A 26,317-nucleotide genomic window follows, 5' to 3' on the forward strand; every position below is an offset into this window, starting at 1 on the left:
GTCTTCCTTTTCCGCATGTCCTCGCACCCCCATCTAATCAGTTACCAAGTCTTGCTGATTTTACCTCATCAATATTTCTCATATTTGTTCCCTTCTGTCTACTCACATCACAACCTAATGTAGTACCTTCTTACCTCCTGTAATAGCTTTTCCATTAGATTCCAGACCTTGTCTCTCCCTTCTCCAATTTACCCTCCACATAGCTGCCAAATTATTATTCCATAAGTGAGGGGTGGCCTAAGCTTCTCCCTTGCTCAAAAAGTTTCAGTGGCTCCTAACTACCTGTAGGATAAAATTCAAACTCTTTTGTTTGGTATTTAAAGTCTTTCACAATCTAAATCCAGCTTTAAAGATTCAGTGCATATATATACATAATACACACACACACACACACATACTTACTAGTTCGGTCAGCATTAGGAATAATATAGATAACAATTCATATTAGATGTTTCCAGATTTCATACTATGATTTTGATATTGAATGCTATTTTTGTATTGTATTGTGCCAATTCAATCTCAATTCTGAACTTAATATCCATATGTAGAACTTTATGATAGTAAAGTATTTTACATAAAATTCTTTTTTGATCCTCTCAACAACCCTTTTGAGAGAACTGGTACGTCTAGTTATCTGCATTTTATAGAGGAGGAAAAGGAATCTCAAAAAGGTTTAAGTTGCCTAAGTCACTAGTTAGGAGTGAAGCTGAGACTTGAATCCAGTCCCTTCCACTGCAAGTCAAGAATCCTTACGACTTTCCACAGATATCAACATGTGACTAAGAAGAAAAAAATCTTCCTCTCTTCTCTCAAACAGTGGCTCTTCCAAGTGTTCAAAGTTATGCCATCTTGTAATAAGTATCTTAAATGTAAAAGAACTTCAAACAACTATAATGCTTGGGTAATCCAAGAAGCATTAACAGTCTCTTCCTCACTCTCCCCGAAAATGGAAGCATTTATGTAACTAATTAGTTTACCATAGTAAATAATCTGCTGACATTTAATAGAAGTATCCCTATTGGAGACTGGAGCAATATTAGGTTGCACGTAAAACTATAAATAGGACATCTTCAGATGCCAAGCACAGGTTTAAAATATTATGGAAAGTCAGTGAGCTTTGGCTGGTCAAGTGGGGTTTACGTGTCCACTATATACTCGTGTCTGGTTGCTTGACTCATGTTTCACTATAGCCTCAGTGGAAATTTGATGTTTCATTCTGGTTTCCAGCATGACAACTTGGTGGCTATAATTGTCAGGGAAAGAGCTCCTGGAAAAACATGTCCTAAAGGATTAAAAAGCAAATAACTTGTAACGAAAGCAGCTGTGTTGGAAAGAACGCTGCATTTGGAATCAAATGACCTGGGTTTGAATCCCAGCTCTGTCCCTGACTGACTATAAGACCAGAACCTCTACGCCTCAGTCTTCCTTTGTGCAATGTGGTTCTTAGTGATACCTGCACCATTGGCTTCACACATTGTTATAAGGATCAAATGATATGGCAATAATTACCAGCATGTATACTGTCCTTTTAAGAATTACAAAAAATTTTTCTCACTTGATTTGATTCAGTAGGAACCTATTAAGAAATTACTAGGTGCCAGGTACTGTGCTGGGCTCTGTGAATACAAAGAAAAAACAAAACAAAACATTTCCTGTTCTTAAGGTGCTTATACTTTCATTTTCCTGTAGGGAAGCAATATGTACATGGATAGCTACATACATATGTGTATGGGTAGGTATATACACATACATACATACATACATACACATACATCCAAGCAAATGAAATATAATTTTGGTTGTATATGTGTGTGTGAGAAACCCTAACAACTGGGATGATAAGGAAAGGCCTCATGTGTGAGGTGGCACCTAAGGATTTAGAAATTCTAAAAGTTGAAGGTGAGGAGGAAGAGCATTCCAGGCATGAGGGACAGCCTATGCAAAGGCATGTAGGCAGGAGATGGAATGCTGTGTATGAAGGAACAGACCAGTTTGGTTGGAATGTAGAGTATGTGAGGGGGAGTAATGTGAAATCAGTTTAGAAAGATAGGCTGGAGCCAGATTGTTAAAGGGCTTTAAATGCCAAACAGAGGGGTTTGTATTTTGTCCTAGAGGCAATGGGGGAGGGACACCCTAAAGCTTCTTGAGAAGGAGAGAGACATAATGTACTCTCTGCTTTGTACTATTTACTTTGCAACTGTTTGGAGGCTGGTTTAGAGATGGGAGAGATTGGAAGTTGGAAGATTCGTTAATTAGGCAGTTTTTGCAATAGTCCAGGTGAAATGATGAGGATTTGAACTAGGGTAATAGATATGTGAGGGGAGGGAGAAGATGAATGCAAGAGATGTTACAGAGGCAGAATTGACAAAAGTTAGCAACTGATTGGATTTGAAGGGTTGGAAATGGTCAAGAATCAAAGACTCTAGGCAGTGAATATAGGGTGACTAGCAGAACAGTGGCATCCTAAGCAGAAAAAGGGGAGCTAAGGAGGAGAGTAGATTTAGGAGGAAAGATAATGAATTCTGTTTTGAACATGTAGAGTCTGAGATGCCTAAAGGATATCCAGATGGAGATATCCAGACAAATGTAAAGTGTAATAGAAATATTACCTATGATTCACTGACACAAATTGGTAGATCCAGTTGTAGCAATTCAATGAACAGCTATCAAAAGATATAATTCTTACTTTCATGAACTTTATAGTCCAGAACAGGGAAAAGTGGACCTCTTTTTTATATAAAAAATGTCTGCCCTTCAGATAATAGTAGTTGTGCTGTTAAAAATCTTTTGGTTGAGAAAATTTATATTTGGTAGCAGAAATTTTTGTTTTAGCAAAAATCAAAATGAAAACAAAATGCATATTGGAGAATTATTGAATGAATTGTAGGTATGAATGCAATGCAAGATAGTATTCTAAGAAATGACTAATATAAAGAATTCAAAGAGAGCTAAGTAGATCCAGAAGGACAATTTGTACAAATGACTAAAATAAACATAAAATAAAACTCAAAAGAAATCAACCTCTTAATTAATTATAATAACCAATCTCAGACCCAGAGAACAGAGGATGAATGATGATCTCTTTATTGTTGTTCTCTTTGTAGAGAGGTGAGGGATTACAGCCCTGAAATGTGGTATATGATGTCTGATGGGATCTCTATTATCTGGTTTTGCTTAGCTGTTGTTCATTGTAACAAGGGAGGGTTTAATGTTGCGGCTGGATATCAGGAATTGATTGGTATTAAAAACAAACATCAATGATTTTTTTTTCATGAAAAAAATACATGACTTGACATGGACCTCTTACAATAACTCTGCAGTACCCCAGAGGTAAACAGTCCGCAGGTTGGAAACCATTGGTTTAGTAGACTGACAGTAAACTAAGCAAGCAACTCTTTCCTTTACATGACCACATATAAGGGAGTTTACTTCCTAAAGCTTTAGTTTCCTCATTTAAACATTAGAGAAATGATGTCTGTGCATAGGGTTTCTATAAAGAAAATAGTTATATGAGAGTGAATTATTTGAGTATGAGAAATATGAGAAAAAAGGATTTTTACCATCACCACACATTTTATTAATAAAAGTTTTGACTCATTTCAGCCAAGACAATTTGCAGAGGTTGGATAGCACAGGAAAATACCTGAAACCCTACATCATGGAATAGTCACATTTTAGAATCATAGAATCTCATAGTGGAAAGGGACTTCAGAATTCAACGAGCTCCTGACAAGTGGGGTTTCAGTTGTTACTTAAAGACTTCAGTGAAGGGGCATGCAGTAGTTCCTGGAATGGATTATTACATCCTGGTCATCTACTTTCTAATAAGCTCTCCAGCTTATCAGTATTCTTCATAAGATGTGGTACTTAAAACTGAGCCCATTAGTCTGACCAAAGAAGAATAAATCAATCAACAAACAGTTAAGTAAAGCATACCCATGATATTGCCTCCCTAATCCTGGACACCGTTTCTCTTAACTCAACCTAAAGTGTTACTAGCTTTTTCAGCTGTTATGTCACACCGTTGACCTATATGGATCATGAGGTCCACTAAAACCTCTAGATCTTTATCAGACAAACTTCTGTCTAGCCACACTTCCCCCATCTTGTCCTTGTGAAATTGATTCTTTAAACTCAAGACATTCATTCCTACTAAGTTTCACTTGAGGAGATTCAGCCCCATGTTCTAGTTAGTCAACTTCTTTTGGGAGGCTGATTCTCTCAAGCCTGGTGTTAACTATCTTTTCCACCTTGGTATCATCTGCAGATTTGATAAGCCTAACAGTTACACCTTCGTCCAAATCACCAATAAAAATGTTAAACAGAATAGGGCCAAGGACAGATATTGGGGTGCTCCATGGGAGATTTCCTTACAAGGTAAAATCAATCCACTAATGACTACTCTTGAGGTTTGGCCATTCAAACCTTTACATAGTCACCTACATATGCTATCATTTAACCCATACTTAGCCTCCTTTCCCCAGGAATAGCAACAGAGTCCATCAGGGAGAGGGAAATGTTAAACAAATTGTGGCAAATGAATGTAACAGGAATATTACTGAGCTGTAAGAAATGATGAGTATGATCAATACAGAGAAGCTTGGAAAGACTTCTATGAACTAATGCAAATTAAGTAATAAAAATTAGGAAAACAATATATACAGTGTTCTCAAGTAGGTAAATGAAAAGAACAACAAGAAAAAAGATAACAATAAAACAATGGAAACTGCTATGGAATTATAATGATGTTTGTCCTCAAAGAAGAAATATGAGAAAATAACTCCTCTGTTTTCTTTGCAGAGCTAGGTGTCCACAGCTGAGGAATGCTGCATAGATATAGGATTAGACATTTTGTATATATTGGCTAGTTTTGAATATTAAAAAAAATTTTAAACTTTATTATAAAGCATGGTTCTTGTGGAGAAGATAGGGCAAAACAATGGGGAATGTAGGTGGTAGAAAAAGAAAAGACATCAACAAAATTTTATTAAATAAATTGAATTTTAAAAATCTAAATGTAAATAAATTATACCTACAATAGTCCCTGATCTGTCAAAGTAATAACCTTAACGAAAAAGGAACTATAGTCTTAGACATCTGGCCCATTTGATCAGGGTGTGATATTCACCTTCCTCAGAGGTATATCTCAGAAATGACAGAAGTAATGGGAAGGTGGCAGGAAAACCAAGAAATTTGAATCTCTAAGATAATTATCAAGTGAGATAATATTTGTAAAGAACTTGTCACAGGGCCTAGCACATAGTAGGTATTTAACAAATACATCTTCCCTCCCTTCTTATGATTAATTCGTTTACTTTAAGCCTTGTGACTAGGAGAAATGAGAAAAGGAAAACTAGTCACCCATACCTAGGAAGTTGGCTGTTGTCCTTCATCTTCAAAAAGGACCAAGATGACATCACCATGATAAAGTGAAATTTCAGTGTGTCCGACTGTGGCTGATCAGACCACTATGAGCTCGGAATGCTGTACCACAGGTTGGGCACAGATAGTCCATGTGAATATTTGGGACGGATATCCCAAATTTGAGCATCCTGCATTTACTTTGTAGAGCACAGCACCCTTTCTGATGTGGGCACACCATGCTGAGCGGTCCTGTGCCAGTGTCTCCCATGTTGCACAGTCAAATCCAAAGTCCTTGAGAGAGACCTTGAGAGTGTCCTTGTATCACTTCTTCTGGTCACCATGTGATTGCCTGCCCCATGTGTGTTCTCTATAAAATAGTTTTTTGGCAAGTGTACATTTTGCATTCGAACAACGTGGCCAGCCCATCAGAGTTGTGCTCTCTGAAGCATAGTTTGAATACTTGGCAGTTCAGCTTGAGCAAGGACTTCAGTGTCTGGTACCTTATCCTGCCAGGTGGTCCTCAGAATCTTCCTAAGACAGTTGAAGTGGAAATGATTCAGTTTCCTGGCATGGTGCTGGTAGACTGTTCATGTTTCACCAGCATATAACAATGAGGTCAGCACAATGACTCTGTAGACCTTCAGTTTGATAGTCAATCTAATACCTCATCTCCCCCAAACTTTTCTTTGAAACCTCCCAATCACTGAACTAGCTCTGGCAATGCATTCCTCAACCTCATTGTCAATGTGTACATCCCTGGAAAGTACACTGCCAAGGTAAGTGAACTTATCCACAGCATTCAAAACTTCTCCATTTGTTGTAACTGATGGTTCCACATATGGATGGTGTGGTGGTGGCTGATGGAGCACCTGTGTTTTCCTGGTGTTAATTATTAGGCCAAAATTAGCACAGGCAGCAGAGAATTGATCTATACTTTGTTGCATTTCAGCTTCAGAGGATGCATTGAGTGCATAATCATCTGCAAACAGAAAATCATGCACCAACACTCCCTCCACTTTGGTCTTGGCTTTTTCAAATTGAAGAACTTACCATCAGTACGGTAGTTGACCTTAACGCTGTGTTCATCCTCATTGAAAGCATTTGATAACATGGCTGAAAACATCATGCTAAAAAAGCATGGGAGCAAGCACATAGCCTTGTTTCACTCCATTGGTGACTGGGAAGACATAAGAGCATTGTCCACTATCTAGAACCCAGGCAAACATGCCAACATGAAATTGACGTACAATACTGATGAACTTCTCCAGGCAACCAAATTTTGATATACTTTTCCATAAACCCTCAAGACTAACAGTGTCAAATTCTTTGGTCAGATCTGCAAATGTTGTGTACAGACCTCTATTGTGCTCCTGGCATTTCTTCTGGAGTTGTTGGGCAGCAAACACCATATTGACTGTTCCTTGGCTCTTTCTGAAGCCACATTGACTCTCAGGTATATGACCATCTTCCAGGTGAAGGATCAGTCTATTAAGGAGGACTCTAGCAAGAATTTTGCCAGCAGTGACTGAGAGAGAGACCCTACTGTGATTGTTGCAGGACAATCTATTCCCTTTCCCTTTCCCTTTATAGAGATTGATAATGGAAGCTTCCTTGAATTCCTGGGGGATAACCTCTTCTTGTCATATAAACTGGAATATTTCAGTCAATTTTTGTCTGAGCAGTGGTCCCCCTACCTTGCAAATCTCAGCTGGAATAAAATCAGCACCAGGTGCTTTGGCCCATGATAGAAGCCTAATAGCCCTCAAAACCTCTTCTTCAGTTGGAAGTTCAGCTAAGGAGGGATTGACTTCAACCTGAGGTAAACAATTAATGGCCTCAGCATTGATTGATGATGGTCTGTTGAGAACACTATGGAAGCGTTCAGCCCATCTCTCTAGGATCATGTCCTTATCACTAGTCAATGTGGCTCCATCACCACTGAGTAGTTGTGATGCACCATAGGTTTTTGGTCCATAAATAGCTTTCAGGGATTCATAAAAGTGCTTTGGATTGTTACTATCAATATAAAACTGAATTTCACCTGCCTTCTTACTGAGCCAGGAATCCTGCATCTGTCTAAACTTTGCTTGTACTTTGCTTTTGATGGAATTAAATGCTGCCTTCTTAGAGGTGGATGAACTATCCTGTTGGCATATACTGTGGAGTGTTCATTTTTCGTTAGCAGCTTCTGAATTTCCCCATCATTTTCATCAAACCAGTCTTGGTGTTTGTGAGTGTTCTGATCCAGATGAGTATGGTAAATACTGTATGGGAAAGGGAATGGGGATAACGACTAACATCAGGTGCTTTAAAGTTATCAGTTGGTTTATGTATGCTGTTTATTTGAGGATAACTACAGCCCTTTGAGTTAGGTCAAATCCTCCCCACCAAGAATTGTTGGCTTAGTAATTGAAATAGGAATGTCCCCTCCTAGTCCCTTAACTCAATAGCTCCTCCACCCAATGGTGGGAAAGTTCTCCAACCTGGCAAGAGGACTTATCAGCTTATCAGAAAGTAGTGACATCATCCAGAAGTCATCACTTGAAATTCTTTGTATTCTTAGGCATCTATGCCAGGACATCATCCTGCAGCCTACTGAGTTCAATTGTCTTAAAAATTCTCCAAACCAATGCTGTGATACTTAAAGTTGCTGGTTCAGTAAGTTGCTGTTTGTTCTGCTTAGCAAGGAGCAGGTATCTCAAACCTCTGTGGGTGACCATGTTGGTTCATGAGAGATTTTGAAATCTGGAATTCATATTTTATACCACATTGGGCTGGGCAGGGTTCTTTGGTTCCTATGGTGAATCTGACCTGATCCCAGATACTGTAATAAGCCCCTGTATACTTACCTTGCCAAGAGCCCATCTTTCTGCATCATCCTGGTCAGAGCAAAGATCCTTATCTTCTGAGTCTTCCCTCCAACCTCCTTCTTACTAGAAATAGTCATTCAACTCTGGCTAGTCTTCAGGAAGAAAAGAAAGGAAGGATAGACAAAACAAGGAGGAGGACCAATTCAATTGGCATGGGACTTGCATAGGCAAAATCTGCTGCTACCTATGAGATAGGATGTAACTGGCATTGAATTGCCTGACTTTCCTAAGCTAGGTCCTTCACTGGACTTCTGTAGTACCTGAAATCGCCACCATTAGGGCCACTCCTTTAAGTGAAGTTTCTCTTTCTGGAAAGTTCCTATTAATATGCAAGTATGTTTCTGGGAGTGGTACCACACTAACCAGCTAACACTTATGATTTCATTAGTAGAGAGCAGGCTCTGCTAGAATAGGTTTCCAAACAGTCATTCAGTTAACAAACAGGTGTTAACAGATGTTATTAAGAGCCTACCACTATGAACCAGGCATTGTGCTAAGCACTGAAGATTAAAAGGACATAAAACCAAAACAAAAATCAAACCCCAAATACCTGATCCCTTCCCTCAAGGAGCTCCCAGTCTATAATGGGAATGACAACATGCAAGCAAGTATGTATATACAAGACATATACAAGGTAAACTGGAGGTATTCTCAGAGGGAAGGCACTAGCAGTAGGGAACGGGGGAGAATTTCAGATGGGGAAATAGGAAAGGCCTCTGGAAGGTGAGATATGAGATGAATCTTGAAGGAAGCCAGGGAAGTCACAGGGTAGAAGGAAGGAGGGATGAAGGCGGAAGGAGGGATGAAGGCAGAAAGAGGGGAGGAGTGTGTGTATGGGGAGAGAGGGAGAAAGAGGTAAGGATAAGAAAAGGAAAGAAAGAGAAGAAATTAGAAGGAGAAGAAGAGGAAGAAGGAGGAGGAGGAGAAGAAGAAGGAGAAGAAGAAGGAAAAGAAGAAGAAGGTTGAGAGAGTGGAGGAGTAGGAGGAGGGAGGGAGAGAGAGAGAGAGAGAGAGAGAGGGAGGGAGGGAGGGAGGGAGGAGAGCACATTTCAGGCATGAGGGACATCCAGTGAAAAGCTGTGGAGTTGGGAGATGGAGAGCCATATACAAGGAATAGCAAGAAGGCTGTTGTCAACAGATTAAGTCTGTGGAGGTTAATAAAACATTAAAAGCATGAATAGATAGGTAAGGATTAAGTTGTGAAGGTCTTTACAAGCCAAATATATATGTATATATGCATACACATATGTATAGGTATATATATATAGGTATATATATATGTATATATATATAATGAGCCGTATATGTGTATGTATGTGTATATGCATATACATATGCATATAGTATATACAGTCAGTAGTGTGATGGAGCAAGCTTGAACTGGTATGAAAGACAATTATTCAGTTTTCAGTGTGAGTTTTTACACCTCAGAAAGCAGGAAATACTACAAATCGGAGTTTGATGTATTGTTTTGTTTATTGAATAGACAAGAAAGTGATGGAAAAAATGTTAACAAAGAATGAACTTAGAAGTATATCATGTATGTTTCTCCTCCTCTAATCTCCCCCGCCTCCCTTTAAGAACCAGTTATTAAGCATTTACCAGTACATCCTATAAATGGGAGGTAACCAAAGAGGGAAGGCTCTAGCAGTGGTGGAAACCAGGAAAGGACTTTGCAGAAGTTGGAATTAGATATAAATCTTGAAGGAAGCCCAAGAAGTTAGGGATGCAAAGGTAAGGATGGGGAGCTTAACAAGTATGGGGGACAGCCAGTAAAAAGACACAGAGTTGACAGATGGAGAGTCGTGTACAAAACAGCAAGGAGGCCAGAGTCACTGGATTGTAGAGTATTTGGAAGTGAGTAACTTTCAATGTAAGAAGACTGGAAAGCTGGGAAAAGTCCAAGTTGTGAAGGGCTTTAAAACCAAACAGAAGCCAATATTGATAGGGGCAGCTAGGTGGTACAGTGGCTTGAGTGCTGGGTTTGGAGTCAGGAAGACTCATTTTTCCTGAGTTCAAATCTGGCCTCAGACATTGATTAGCTGTGTGAACCTGGGCAAATCACTTAACTCTACTTGCCTCAATTTACTCATCTGTAAAATGAACTGGAGAAAGAAATGACAAACCAGTCCAGTGTCTTGGGCAAGAAAACTTCAAATGGGGGTCATGTATAGTAGGACATAACTGAACAACAACAACAAAAAATACGTAATATTTCGAGGTTTTATAAAGTTCTTTCCTCATAATTTTGTGAGGTAAGTAGTTTAAGTATTATCTCTATTTTATAGAGAGGAAACTGGAGTCTAAAGAGAGTTCAAGTGACTTGCCTAAGTAAGTTTTGGAGTTTGGATTTGCACCCATATCTTCTGACTCTGAGAAAAGTACAGTGTCAAGAAAGATTCAGAGTTCTGGAATCCCCTGGGCAGTCAGGGACAGTTTTCTTTTTGTTATTGTTCAGTAATTTCAGTTGTGTCAGACCCCAGTTTGGGATTTTCTTGGCAAAGATACTGGAGTGGTTTGCCATTTCCTTCTCCAGCTCATTTTACAGATGAGGAAACTAAGGCAAACAGAGATAAGTGACTTGCCCAGGGTCACACACAGTGTCTAAGGCCAGATTCGAACTCAGGAAGGTGAATCTTCCTAATTTCAGGCCCTGAGCTTTATGATCTAATGTGCCCTAGCTGCCCTTGGATGTCTTAAAGGGCACCAAAAAGGGATGCCAGAGAGAGTGCTCTGAAGACATACTTTGTTTCTTTCTTTCTTAGGTAAAGTCCAAAAGAGTTCTAGTAAATGTAATATGGGTGATGTAGAAAGAGTGCTAGTCTGAGAGTCAGGAGACCATAACTTTATTCCCAGATGGGCCATTATATGACTTTGGTTAGGGAATTGAACTCTCTGAGCCCGAGTTTCCTTTTCAGTAAAATGAGGAAAACACTGTTACTACATTCCTCACCCAGTTGTAAAGTGTATCAGAAGCATAAAATTATGGGTTGGACTTCAGCAGTCACACAGATAGTGAGTGACTGAGCTGGGGTTGGAGATAATAATAATAATGTTAATGATGATGATGAGGATAAAAATAGTGAAAGGTGCAATGACCTAGTGGCTGGAGAACTGGCCTCAGAGCCAGGATGACCTGTGTTAAAGTCCCACCTCTGGCAGTTATTGGCTGTGTGACATTGGGCAGATCAGCTAACCTCATTGTACTCTAGGCCAGTGGATTCCACTTTTTTGCACCATCAGTACCATCTGTAAAAATGTTTTTGTGTATACCCTCAATCTGTATATATTTATTATTTACAAATTGTATCTTTGTAAAATTGTAAATTGTGTAAATTTACTTATTTACAAATTGCATACATGTATCACTGTGCTCAGAATTATAGAAATAAAAAAATGAAATAATATATGACCCTAGAGTCAACAGGGAGCCACTAGAGTATATTGAAGAGTAAAGTGACATGACAGAGGAATCATTTTGGTAGTTTTGGGGATGACTTCAGTGGGGAGAGGCTTTTGGCAGAGAAACCAATGAGAAGGCTAGGTGGATGAAGACTTGAACATATGTGATGGCTGTGTGACTAGAGACAAGGGGACAAAGGTGAGAGGTATAGGTAGGACTAACAATCTGGCAACTGACTGAGTATGTGAGATGGGGGAAGAGGTAGGAGTCAAAGATGAAACTAAGGTTGTGGAAACCTGGGTAACGGGAAGGATGAATAGGGAAGTAGAGGATGGGGCAGGGGGTGGGGGAGATAATGTAATCACACCTGCCATCCAGATCACAAACCTGTCATGACAACTCATCCTGTTGCACCCAAGACTGATTTGGGCAGGGCTCTTACTCTCCTATCACTGCCCTGGATCATAGAGCTCACCTTCTCAAGAAGCCTTAAAACAACCATGAGGTAAACTAGGGCAGGGGGTAGGGGATAGCACCTGTAGAATTGCTGCGGGTAGAAGTTAGTTGTTAACTGCCCTAAAGGAAACAACAAAGGAAAGACTATTGAGGACAAGTAGATGGTATTATGTGGGGGACTGAGTCCTCTGATTGGCTAATACCGCAAGTGTCGGATATGGTTGGTTGATCACAGAAAGGCTGAGTCGAGCTACGCCTTGGACCCCACTTTATAGGCCATGGGTTTAGGCAGCTCTCTAAGACTATAAGGTACCAATGTGCACTGTCAGAGATTTTCCTTATTTTTGAGTTCTGTCAGTGAAACTACAAATGCAGTCCTCATCCCTCTATCAATAATAGATCACATTTCTATAGTGGTTTAAGATTTATAAAGCATTACCATCATAAGAGGTCTATGAAGTACATTCTAGGATGTTCAGAATAGTTTTATGCCTCCCTCCTTCCTTAAGTCCTAGATCTGGAATTGTGAGGGACCATAATTGTTTTTACATCCTCTCGTACTTGGTAATTTCAGAATTTCAACGGGTTCAATCATGCACATGATTCCCAGATATTGGCAAGCACAGGATATGCGGAGTCTGCACTCTGCACAGACCTATGTTCTCAAATCTACAGTATATATCCGAGTATATATGCAGTATATATGCAATATGTATCTGAGTCAGTCCTGCTCTCTATCTCTTGTCTGTCTGTCTGTCTCTTCCCTGAGCCCCAGTCTCACATTACCCACTGTCTATTGGACATTTATAATTGGATGTCCTATAGATTATCTCTCATGCAGCATCTCAAAGAAGATTCCTTATAGTTCTTTCTAACCTCAACCTCCTTCCAAACTTCCTTATTTCTGCTAAGCACACCACCTGTTTTTCCGATCATCCAGGTTTGAAACTAGAGAAAATTTCAATTCTTCGCCTTCTCACACCCCTTCCCTACTTTCTCATCACCAATCCATTGCCAAGTCTTGTTTCTGTCTTTACATCTCTTGCGTCCAACCTCTTCTCTCTACTGACATAGCCACCACTAGGCCCTCCCTGTCTTTCATCTGGACTACCATAAAAGACCTCTGAACTGGTCTCTCTGCCACTATATTCTCTCCTGTCAAGTGCATCCTCCGCATAGCTGCCAAATTAGGATTCCTAAAGCATAGGTCTGAACACACCAGTTCCTTACTCAAGAATCTTTTGCTTCTATGACAAATCCAGAGTCCCCTGAATGACATTTAAAGTCTTTCACAATCTGGTTACAGCCTACTTTACCAACATGATTATACATTACTCCCCTTAACACTCATTCTCTTCCAGCCAACTTGACCTCCGTATTTATTCCTCCTTATAGAGGACATTTGATTTTCTTCCTCCATGCCTTTGCAAAAGGTGGCTTTCCAAGCCTAGAATGCACTGCTCCCTCCTCTTGGGCTCATGTAATCCTGAGTTTCCTTTAAATGTCATCTCAAATGACACTTTCCTACATGAAGCTTTCTTTCCCAATGCTCATGAAGTTAATGCTTCCTGACTGGGAATTATTGTGCATTTTCTTCTTGGTATAGCTTCCCCCAATAGAACGAAAGCTCAGAGGGAAGCAACCTTTGTTTCCATATCCTCCTCCCCTAGCACAGTGCCTGCCACGTAGTAGACAACAAAATCTTGTAGCTTCATTGAGTTCTTCTTTTAAAAATTCTGCCAATGAAAAGAATAATAAACATAGATAATATTTATATAACATACCCAGTTAAGGTATGCAGATCAACTTACATACCTGTTGTTCATTTGATCCTCTCACTAATCTTGTGAAATTGATGTTATTATCATCCCCCTTTTACAGATGAAAAACTGAGGTTCATTGAAATTAAATTATTTGGCCTGACATCACCAAGCTGTTAAACATCTGAGTCAGAATTTAAGGCTTCACTTCAGATACCTGGGATGCATTCTATGTACCCAAAGAAGAAAATAGTAAGGTCCCAGAGAGTATAGTCGTAGTTTGAACTCAATTAGACATACCTAAGAAAGAAGATTACAGGTTATTCTTTTATCTTTTAGAACAATCGGTTCTTTTACTTTTTATTTTATTAAGTGGCCACTAATTTCTTTTTTTTTATTTAACTTTTAACATTCATTTTCACAAAATTTTGGGTTACAAATTTTCTCCCCTTTTATCCCCTCCCCCCCCAAACACCAAGCATTCTAATTGCCCCTGTGACCAATCTACTCTCTCTTCTATCATCCCTCTCTGCCCTTGTCTCCGTCTTCTCTTTTGTCCTGTAGGGCCAGATAGCTTTCTATACCCCTTTACCTGTATTTCTTATTTCCTAGTGGTAAGAACATTACAGTTGATCCTAACACTTTGAGTTGCAACTTCTTTACCTCCCTCCCTCTCCACCCCTTCCCTTTGGAAGGCATGCAATTTAATATAGGCCAGATCTGTGTAGTTTTGCAAATGACTTACATAATAGTTGTGTTGTATAGGACTAGCTATATTTCCCTCCATCCTATCCTGTCCCCCATTACTTCTATTCTCTTTTGATCCTATCCCTCCCCATGAGTGTCGACCTCAAATTGCACTCTCCTCCCCATGCCCTCCCTTCTATCATCCCCCCCACCCTGCTTGTCCCCTTGTTTCCCACTTTCCTGTATTGTGAGATAGGTTTTCCTACCAAAATGAGTGTGCATTTTATTCTTTCCTTTAGTGGAATGTGATGAGAGTAGACTTCATGTTTTTCTCTCACCTCCCCTCTTTATCCCTCCACTAATGAGTCTTTTGCTTGCCTCTTTTATGAGAGATAATTTGCCCCATTCAATTTCTCCCTTTCTCCTCCCAATATATTTCTCTCTCACTGCTTGATTTCATTTTTTTTTTAAGATATGATCCCACCCTCTTCAATTCACTCTGTGCACTTTGTCTCTATGTATGTGTGCGTGTGTGCATGTGTGTGTGTGTAATCCCACCCAGTACCCAGATACTGAAGTGTTTCAAGAGTTACAAATATTGTCTTTCCATGTAGGAATGTAAACAGTTCAACTTTAGTAAGTCCCTTATGACTTCTCTTTGCTGTTCCCCTTTTCATGGTTCTCTTCATTCTTGTGTTTGAAAGTCAAATTTTCTTTTCAGCTCTGGTCTTTTCATCAAGAATGCTTGAGAATCCTCTATTTCATTGAAAGACCATTTTTTCCCCTGAAGTATTATACTCAGTTTTGCTGGGTAGGTGATTCTTGGTTTTAGTCCTAGTTCCTTTGACTTCTGGAATATCCTATTCCATGCCCTTCGATCCCTTAATGTAGAGGCTGCTAGATCTTGTGTTATCCTGATTGTATTTCCACAATACTTGAATTGTTTCTTTCTAGCTGCTTGCAATATTTTCTCCTTGACCTGGGAACTCTGGAATTTGGCCACAATGTTCCTAGGAGTGTCTCTTTTTGGATCACTTTCAGGCAGTGTTCTGTGGATTCCTTGAATATTTATTTTGCCCTCTGGTTCTAGAATCTCAGGGCAGTTTTCCTTGATAATTTCATGAAAGATGATGTCTAGGCTTTTCTTTTGATCATGGCTTTCAGGTAGTCCCAAAATTTTTACATTGTCTCTCCTGAATCTATTTTCCAGGTCAGTTGTTTTTCCAATGAGATATTTCACATTATCTTCCATTTTTCCATTCTTTTGGTTTTGTATTGTGATATCATGCTTTCTCACAAAGTCCTTAGCCTCCATCTGTGCCATTCTAGTTTTGAAAGAACTATTTTCTTCAGTGAGCTTTTGAATCTCCTTTTCCATTTGGCTAATTCTGCTTTTGAAAGCATTCTTCTCCTCATTGGCTTTTTGAGCCTCTTTTGCCAATTGAGTTAGGCTAGTTTTCAAGGTGTTAATTTCTTCAACATTTTTTTGGGTCTCCTTTAGCAGGGAGCTGATCTGCTTTTCATGCTTTTCTTTCATCTCTCTCATTTCTCTTCCCAGTTTTTCCTCCACCTCTCTAACTTGATTTTCAAAATTCTTTTTGAGCTCTTCCATGGCCTGAGCCCATTGGGTGGGCTGGGACACAGAAGCCTTGATTTCTGTGTCTTTGGCTGATGGTAAGCATTGTTCTTCCTCATCAGAAAGGAAGGGAGGAAATGCCTGTTCTCCAAGAAAGTAGCCTTCAATAGTCTTATTTCTTTTCCCTTTTCTGGGCATTTTCCCAGCCAGTGACTTGACCTCTGAATAATCTCCTCACACCCACCTTGCCTCCTGATCCTCCCAGCCAGCGTTTGGGGACTGAGATTCAAATGCTGCTTCCAGCCTTAGGGCTTTTGGCGGGGGCAGGGCTGCTATTCAGTGTGAGAATTAATGTTCAGGTGGTCAGGTTGGGGCAGGGCCGCCTCTCAGGCTCAGTTCCCTCAGGGGGTTTATGCATAGACCTTCCACAATGGATTCAGGCTCCCGCCCGCTTGGGGAGCCCCTGTCTGCAGCCGCCTCTCAGCTTCTACCTCCCGGGGGGGCCTGAATCATGGGGACACCCCACTCCCCTCTCGACCCGCCAAAGAGACTCTCTCACCGACTCCCATCACCTGTGGGCGGAGGGACTTGTGCCGCAGCTGGAGATCCCGTCCCTGAAGCCTGCTCGGGTCTGTTTCTCTTGGTGCCGTGGCCCACTAATTTCTAAGTCACCTAAATGGCACAGTGGATAGAGTACTGGACCTGGAGTCAGGAAGATTCATTTTTCTGAGTTCCACTTTGGCCTCAGATACTCACTGGCTGTATGACTCTAGGTAAATCACTTAACCCTGTTTGCCTCAGTTTCCTCATCTGTAAAATGAGCTGGGGAAGGAAATGACAAACCACTCTAGTGTCTTCATGAAGAAAATGCTAAATGAAGTCACTAAGAGTCAGACAAGACTGAATAACATATTCTGGGAACTATTCTAGGTGCTGCATATACACATAAAAAATAAAAATTAAACAGTCCCTGAGTTTAAGGGAATTACATTATATCAAGTTAAGATGAATATACATTTTCTCTATCCATGTGGCTGTTTCTTTGTCTTTCTCTTAACAATCATGTTTTTTTTCTAATTCTTTTATATATATATATATATACATGGACATAGAAGAAATACAAAATAGTATTTTAGGGAGAGAGAGACCTAGCAGCTACAAGACTATAAGATCACAGATGTAGAATTTGAGCATCTTTCAGGATTTACCATTTTATTTCACATGTCCTTCATTACAAATGCCAATTCTTAGTAAGAGGAAGTGTTTCTGAATAGCGTTAATCAATTTAGGCTCTAACATTACTATTAAATAACTGGAAGTAATAAAAATACCTCATATTGATTCAGCACTTTCCAGTTACCGATCACTTTCCTATATATTACATCATTTGGTTCTCACAATATCCAGCGGAGGGAATTTGAACTCAGATCCTTTGACTTCCTATCGCTTTTTCTATATTGCAGGTTAACATAATAATCATTTGTTAAATTAAACAGCTTAAATAAGCTATTTATTGAATACTTACTATATGCCGGGTATTATACTAAAGGCCAGGGATATGGAAAGCAAAAATATGGTCTCTGCCCCCAAGGAATTTATGTATTAATGGGATAATTGGTTAATTGGAATTTTGCTGGACAATTGGCTTAAAAGTATTTTGTTGGGACCAGAAGAGTCTATCTGCGTTCCACTAAGTCTGCTGCTTCCCCAGATGGAATAGTCATGGAATGCAGGAGAGGCCTAACTGTGAGCAATCTGTGGCTCAGTGTTCCAGGATGATTTTTGGAATCTCTTTACTCTGGAATATGCTAATTTTTCCTCAGCTATAATTAATTCCCTCCATCAGAAGCTGACTGAGGCAAGGTTGGGTTGATAAACCTCCTCCTCTCCTCCTAGTCATTTCTAGTCTCTGAGAAGAGACTCCTAATTCCCTAAATCAACTTAGGGCACAACATTTGTTGAAAAGTTCTATTTCCTAAAGAACTGATATATAGAACTATGTATTGTATTGTTTCACATGTATATTTGTGTAAAATGTTGGCCTTCCCTAAGGTGAGGTTGGGAAGAAGGGAGGTAAATGGCTTGGAACTCAAATGTAACAAAAATTTTTTTTAAATATCGAAAATAAAGTAAAAAATAAAAGTAAAAAAAGAGTTCTATTTCCTTTATAGTTCTAGTTTTCTCTGGACATTTGCTTGAGGTAGGATTTGAGGCATGTTATGGGTTATATGTGGTTGTTCTTCTGTTGACAGGCCCTACCAAAGTTCAAGAAATATAAATATTGAATAGTGCCTATGGCATTCACAGTGTGTCCTGTCATTGTCCAATTATCATCTATCAGGGGTGGGGAACCTGCAGCCTCAAGGCTACATGTGGTCCTCTAGGTCCTCAAGTGCAGCCTTTTGACTGAATTCAAACTTTATAGAACAAATCCTTCCTCAAGTGCCACTCTTTGAATCCAAATTTCACAGAGTAAATCCTGGGATTTCTTCTGTGAAACTTATATTTAGTCAAAGACCAACACTTGAAGACCTAGAGGGCCACATGTAGTCTTGTGGCTGCAGATTTACCACTGATTCTCAAACTTTTAGTCTGACAATACCTTTATATTTCTTTTTTTTTTGTTGGATTAAAATTTCTTTTGATTTTTTTCAATTACACGTAAGTAACTTTCTGAGTTCCAAATCCTCTGTCTCCTTTCTTTGCCTCCCCACTCCTGAATACCTTTATACTATTGAAAATTATTGAGGACCCCTCCCTCTAAGAGCTTTTTAATTATGTCAATTGATACTTACCATATTAGAGATAAAAATATCTTAGTATTATTATGAAAATAGTTTCTATCTCATGGATATGTGAAAGAGACTTGGGAAACCTCTGGAGTCCCCAGACCATACTTTGAGAATGGCTCATCTAGATCACATCTCCCCACAAGAAATAACATGACAGACTTTGCTAAATGTTTTATTGAAATCTAGGTCTCCAACATTCTTGTCTAATAACATTATTAAAGAAAAAAGAGGTTAGTCTGGATTGGTTTGTCTTTCATCACTCTATGCTGGCTTCTTATGATCACTGCCTACTTTTCTAGATGTTCACTAATCCTCTAATCTCTTAAAAACACATGTTCTATATTATTGTGTTGAAATGACAAGCTGAATGGTTTCAGAAAAACCTGGAAAGACTTACATGAACTGATACAAACTGAAGTGAGTGGAACCAGGAGAACTGTATACAATAACAGCAAAAGTATGTGATGAAAAACTGTGAATAACTTAGCTATTCAGTGATTCAAGATGATCCCAAAGGACTCATGATGAAAAAATGCTGTCTGCCTCCAGAGGAAGAATTGATGTTGCCTGAGTAAAGACTGAAGCCTACTAGTTTCACTTTCTTTTTTTTTGAGTCTTCCTGAACAAAATGACTAATATGGAAATGTTTTACATGATTGCACATGTATGATCTATATCACATTACTTACTGTCTCAGAGAGGGGGGAGGAAAAGGAGGGAAGGATAGATTTTGGAACTCAAAACTTTAAAAAATGTTAAAAATTGTTTTTACATGTAGTTGGGGAAAATAAAATATTATCTTAAAAATATATATGTTCTATAATATTGCCAGAAATCAGTCAAGCTCATTAACCAAGATTCTACTCTTTGCTTTTTTTTTTTGAAAATTGGGACATTTGATCTTCTTTTAGTTATGCCCATCTCCCTATTCTTTGTTATCACCTAAAACCAACTTATTTTTGTTGGTTTATATTTATGCTATCATAAGTTCTGATTATATTTCTCCCCTCCCTTCAGTTCAAAACCAACCAACACATCAGTTGTGTCTGATGGTATACACAATATTTACACTCCTAGTCCCCTGCCTCTACAAATGACTCAATTATATTTCAGAGATCACTGATGGTGGTTCAGCAATTAGATCTTCCATTTCATTTAATACTCTTTGATGTGGTTATTAAGAAGTTGCTGACTTTAGCTCATTGAGAATAGCTCTCATTATCTCATCACACTATCTTCTCACTTATCTTGAATTTCAGCTCTTTCTTAGTGATTTTCATTGTCATTTCCAGGCCTTAGGAAACATTCTCTTACCCTTGATTCAATCTATCACATCACACAAGATGGTTTATTGAAAACTATACTGGAAGATCTGAAGTTCTGATCAGAACTGAAGATCTGAACTGGAAGATCTGAAGTTCTCAGATCAGAAGATCTGAGTTCAAATGTGAATTATAGTATTCCTAGGTTTGAGACTATCAGGAAAATAGTCAATCCTGCTGGCCCTTAGTTTCTTTATCTATATATGGGGGAAGGTTCTGGGCTTTAGGTTCCTTTTCAGTTTGAAATCCTATGACATTATATTCTACCCTGCTATATTCTGTTCTGCACTTCGATTTTCTATACTAATCTGAAACAAGCAGGGAAAAGTGCCAAATGACTGCCTGGGTCTGCTATTTTGAATCAGGTGGAGCAGTAACAAATATTGTTAGTGAAGTCATCAGGAAATAATGCACAGTCCTTAAATAACCTTTGTCATTGAGAACATATCAGAAAGCTCTCTTAAAAAAGCAGTGATGAGGGAAAGATTACAGTTTAGGGGGTCTGTCAGGAAATGACATTATCTGGGGTAGAGGTGTGAAAGTTATACATGGGGCCTTGTTGCATATCTTTTTTTTGAGGTCTGTGTTACATGATTATAGCAGGAATCTAAGTACTCTCAGAAGCATCCTGTGGGTGTGTGTTTTCTCAGAGAACACATTTAGCTAGCATCAGTCAACAAGCACTTTGAAAGGTACTACTGAGTACCAAACGAAGCAAGTCCTTGACCTCAGGGAGATTACATTATACTTTCTTGTCGTTGTTTAGTCATGTCTGATTCTTTGTGACCTCATTTGGGGTTTTCTTGGCAAAGAGAATGTAGTGGTTTGCCATTTCCTTCTTGTAATGAGAGTTAAAGATCTTCCCTGCCCATTCATAGGCCTCATGGAGGCCACTGGGGGAGGAACTTGTTTAAAGGGAAAGTTTGCTTATGGGGAAGTTTGCTTGCTTGAAGACTTTCACACCTTTTGTTAATTAGGCACTGAAACATGGGGGTTATGATGCCTTCTGACTCTGAAAAGTGTATATATACTCTGAGGTGAGGTTTTGCTTTGGGGGCTTACTCTTTGGAAGAAGGTTTGTGTGCTACAAGAGACTCTGGGTAGCCATTAAGGAGCCCCCCTGGCTTTGAAAACCCAGACATTGGTGCTTCTCTCTCTGGTAGCTGTGTATGTACGTAATGGTCAGATAGTTGCATCTGTCTGTTGATCTGTGATGTATGGTCAGACAGTTGGAAGCCCCTGTCTGTTGGTCTTTATTTCTCTGCTTGTATTTTCTCTGTTTGTGTACATGATTAAAGAAGATTGTTGATCCCTCAAAAGTTGTTTTCCTTTTTAGAAAAGCAGATCTAAGAACCTGTGTAGCAGGCCATCCTGGACGTGTTAGGATGCTTGCTGATACATTTCTTTAACTCATTTTACAGATGAGGAAACTGAGGCAAATGGGGTTAAGTGACTTGTTCAGGGTCACACAGTTAGGTATCTGAGGTTGGATTTGAACTCAGGTTCTCCTGTGTGTGCCACACACAATGTACATATGTGTATACATGTATATACAATGCAAATATGTACATTCACATACAAATACACAATGTATACATTATATACACATATAGATACATATACTCCTATATATACATTTTGTCTTCCCCTATAAAATGTAAAGAGGTAGCTAGGTGGTGTAGTAGATAAAATGCTGGGCCTGGAGTCAGAAAGACTCCTCTTTCTGAGTTCAAATCCAGCCTCAGACATTTACTAGCTGTATGACCCTGGGCAAGTCACTTAACCCTGTTTGCCTCAGTTCTTCCATTTGTAAAATGAGCTGGAGAAGGGGAATGGCAAACCACTCAGTATCTTTGCCAAGAAAAATCCCAAACAGGATCATGAAGAGTTGGACATGACTGAAAAATGATTCAACAACAACAATAAAAAAAGATTTTTTGGTGGGGGAAGAGAGGGCATCATTCGCTTTAATACAGATATTACCATGTTAAATCTGGCATCTGAGAGTCCTTTATCTCTCCCCCTCCTCCCTAACGGTTATTCCAAACGTAGAGTCACTGAAGCTGCTTGATTTGGTAGGAGAAAGAATGCCTAGGTCCAGTAGAACTGTTCATGAAGGTAGAAGGAATTCTAGGAAAACAAACATGGAGAGCAGATTGAAAATGGGTCCTGAGAGGGAGGGGTTGACAGAGGTTGTGGGAAGAAGTAGGTGCCAAGGAAATACAGCCAAGGTCATATCCTCCAACCCCCACCCCTCCTGCTCATTGTTAGGTCTTAGAATGAGGCTGCAGCAGATGATTGATGTTATAGAGATTTCTGTTTGTCCTTCATTCTTGGAGGAGGACCATGATATCAGGGAGGTGCTGCTATTACATGTAAGTGAACTGGATTTAAGTGAAGGAGGTTTATGCAAAGTCACCAGCCTCACTTTCTCCTCTGGAGCCATCTGGGTCCAGGGGTCAGATACATATCAGGATGGTCTAAGATGGCCCCAGATTCAGGGTCTCAGTCAAACTCTTATAGAGATAAGGATGAGGTAGAGCTCCACCCTTGCTCTGCTTCATACCCACAGGGAAGTGAGGCTCTGCCCTCACTTGGTGATTGCTGGGGGAGTACAGAGGCAACCAGCTCTACTATTGTAGGAAAGTTCTGGCCTGATGCCTAGGGAAGGCTGAAGCAAATATCGTCTGTGAAGTAAGGGGGAAATAATATGCAGTTCTTAAGTAACTTGGTTCATTGAGAACATATCAGAAAGCTCTTTAGGAGAGAAAGACAATAGTCTATCAAACCTGGAAAATCTGCATTGAAATGAACCTCTCCAGGGTGAGGCAGTGAAGGCTGTGTACAGGTCCAACTTGCTTGTCCTCTTTGAATTTAGTGATTCATTATTCCATATCCACTGAGATACAAGTAGATTGCCATTTTTGTGGAGTGATTTAAGGGAGCTTCTTGACTAAAAATACCTTCCTCATTAACTTGTTGGTGGTTGAAATATCTGACATTCCATTATTAATCTTTTGCTGTTGTTGTTAAGATATTGTCCTCTCCAGTTAAAATTCAAACCCCCTTAGGAAGAGCAATACGTTAGCTTTATCAGCTATGAACACTGTAGTGTGAAGGAGTTTATCAAGTCCTTTCAAGGGAAAGCTAATCCAGAGGGATTCCTGAAGAATAGGAGCTTTCACAGGGGAAAGCTGGGTGGGCAGAAGTTCAGAACAGTGGAAATTCCATGAGGAAGACAGATCCAAGTGAGTAATTAAAGGGGAGTCCCTGGGCATCCAGAGGGCATTTGGAAGGCCCACGGTAACTGAGGAAGAGTGGAAGGGAAAGCTTAGAAACACTGAAGACAAACTTCACCCACTTGATAATTTTATGCAGGGCATTTATTCAGAATAACCATTTTGAATCATATGGGCTATGCTGGAAGAATTGATAATGATTAAGTGGTATGTGTAAATCAAATGACTGCACACTAACCTCTGATAATCCCTGTTGTGCCTCCTCACAGAGAGAAAATGCAGGAAGTCTCAGACAGAGAGAGGCAAGATGGTTTCTGTAAAGATGAATCATGTCTCACAACCCTGGTAGAGTTCTTGGCAAGGATCAGAAAGGATTCGCTACCTAGAATACCTCACTCCTATGTACCTTTGGCTGTTCTTGACCTGCTAACTATCCACCCTAGGTAACTTGCACCATGGGATTTCTCCCATCTTGATTCTGGGCTGCTGAAATGTGACTGGAGGGAATTATGGCACAGATGTTTCTATTTACCTCACTTTTTGGTATATGGTGACCTCAGGCCTTCACTGCTGCTTGACTGTCCTTCTATTTAACGGGACCACAGATTTAGAGTTAGAAAGGCCAAAAAAGTCCATTATATCTGATCTTTGCATTTTATAGATGAGAAATCTGAATCGGAGAAGTTAAGTGATTTCCTCAGGGTTGCACAACAGCAAGTGCATAAGGCAGGATTTGACCTCATCTTCCTGACTCCAAGGCTAGCAGCCCACTTAGCTACTGTACCACACAGGTGCCCTTTATTATCTCCTTTATATAATTTCCCAAATTGCCTAGGCCAAACTTTTTCTTCCCTCATTAAGCTTCCCCCCCACACCCACATAATTACAACAGATTACAGAACCTCCTACTTGAATGAGAAAGTTGAGGCCATCTGATAAGAATGCTCTAAAGTCTCATTTCCATTCTCTTTGCCTTCCCTGCAGTCTCAGAGGAAAAGATTTCTTTAAATCAGTCCTTCCATCTATGCTTTGAATCTCATTAGCTCCTGTTTCCCCCAATACTTTATTCCATCAATCATCTTCTTTATTTGTGCTTGTCCGGTTATTTCTATTCTGTCCGACTCTCTGTAATCCCATTTGGGGTTTTCTTGCAAAGGTACTGGTTTGACATTTGGCATGTCATTTTCCAGATGAGGAACTGAGGCAAAGAGATTTGTGACTTGCCCAGATAAGTCTTCTTGACTCCAGGCCCAGCCCACTATCCACTGTACCACCCAGCTGCCCCCCCTTTTATAATTAATAAGTGTCTATGCATGATTGGAACATCAGTCTTCCTGACTCCAGAACCAGCACTTTGCCACCGTATATCTTTTTTGTACCATCGCTCCAATTCTTGACAGGTATCGTGAGACAATCCCATTCTCTCCTTACTATTTAATTCTAGATAGGAATGATGACCCAGGTCTGGGTTAACCTTCTAAGGGCTCCATTACCCATGGGACAAAGCCTAATCTTTTTAACTTGGTATGAAAAGCTTTTCACACTGGAACTCAAACTGTTTTGTTTCTACCTTATCTTCCAGGACTACCCGACAGATCCATCCAGGCTGGTCACCCACGTCTGACCGTGCCATGTGTATTCCTTTATTTATGTCTGTCCCTGGAAGGCATCCACTCCCTTATCTATCAAAAATTTCCCCACTCTTCAAGGTCGTAAACCCAGCTCCAATCTCACTTCTTTCATGACCCCTACCCACCCAATCTCCCCCTTCTTTGTGACTCTTATTATAGATATTATTGTCTACACAATTTATTCATCATTTAATCATTTACATACAGCCCCTGACTTTAAAAATCTCATCTCACGGATGTTTCTTACATCCTGATTGTTACTCCAGCCAGGGCCTTAGGGAAAGAATTTTGTCCACACAGTCACTGGGAATTTCCTTTCTCCAATCTCCCTTCACAACTTCTTAACCACCTTCACTCATAGAATGCAACACTCTGTCTCTCTCATCGACCCTACTCCTCCTTACTTCACTTCTTGACTGTTGGTAGCAGAGCCCTGAATGGGGACAGCTGCAGCAGGAAGAAAGAAAAGTAGGGAGGGATAATGCATTCTGTTAGGAAACTTTCCTCTGTTTCTCAGTACCTTGTCCGCCTTCCCCAGTTCTGCTTGCTTTCAGTGAGGGAAAGGAAAATCCTCTGCTGCTCTTTCTTTTCCCAAGCTGCCATCCTGTAGTCTCACTCTGATGCAGGATGAGGTAGGCCACTGTGTGCTTGACCTGGAAGTCAGGAAGACTTGAGTTCAAGGTCCTCTGGCTATACATTGACTCTAATGCTGTGATCACGTGTCAGATCCTTAAAAACCTCGTCTTTAAAATCAGAATAGTAGGGGGTGGAGCCAAGATGGCGGAGTAGAAAGACACACATACACATAGCTCCGAACCCACAACCCACAGAACGGCTAGAGGGGACCAACTCACGGTGAATTCTGCACCCAGAGGCCACGGAATATTGGAGCAAGGGAGATTTCTGTTCCGGAGAGACCTGCAAACCTCTCACGGGGGGTCCTTTGCGCTGCGGACTGGGCGCCGGGACTGGGAGCAGAGGGCAGCCCTGCAGTGGCTGTGACACCGTGAGGAAAAGATCCGAGTGGGCTTCAGGGACGTGATCTCCAGCGACCATGCGGATCCCTCCACCCACAGAGGGACCTGCAAACCTCTCGCAAAAGGTCCATTGAGCTGCAGACGCAGAGCCCAGCCCAGACCTGCAGCGGCCTTGGCTCCGAGAGGTACAGATCCGAGCAGGCTTCAGGGACGGGATCTCCAGCTGCGGCACAAGCCCCT

The 26,317-nt window shown here is 40.2% G+C and overlaps 1 long non-coding RNA gene across 4 annotated transcripts in view; it reads left to right on the forward strand.

The window, feature by feature from the left end:
- The window catches only part of LOC140501359 (uncharacterized), an 82,846-nt gene that overhangs the window by 43,623 nt on the left and 12,906 nt on the right, over positions 1-26,317 (forward strand). For 2 of the 4 annotated variants that reach the window (XR_011966150.1, XR_011966151.1), the window contains exon 4: positions 23,739-23,912. This is a non-coding gene — a long non-coding RNA (uncharacterized lncRNA). Of the gene's footprint in view, positions 1-6,313; positions 7,520-23,738; positions 23,913-26,317 lie in introns of those variants that run through there. The other 2 variants (XR_011966152.1, XR_011966154.1) reach the window with 1 other exon arrangement.

The sequence above is a fragment of the Notamacropus eugenii genome, chromosome 4 (genome assembly GCF_028372415.1).
Source record: "Notamacropus eugenii isolate mMacEug1 chromosome 4, mMacEug1.pri_v2, whole genome shotgun sequence".
In the NCBI taxonomy this organism is placed as follows: domain Eukaryota; kingdom Metazoa; phylum Chordata; class Mammalia; order Diprotodontia; family Macropodidae; genus Notamacropus; species Notamacropus eugenii.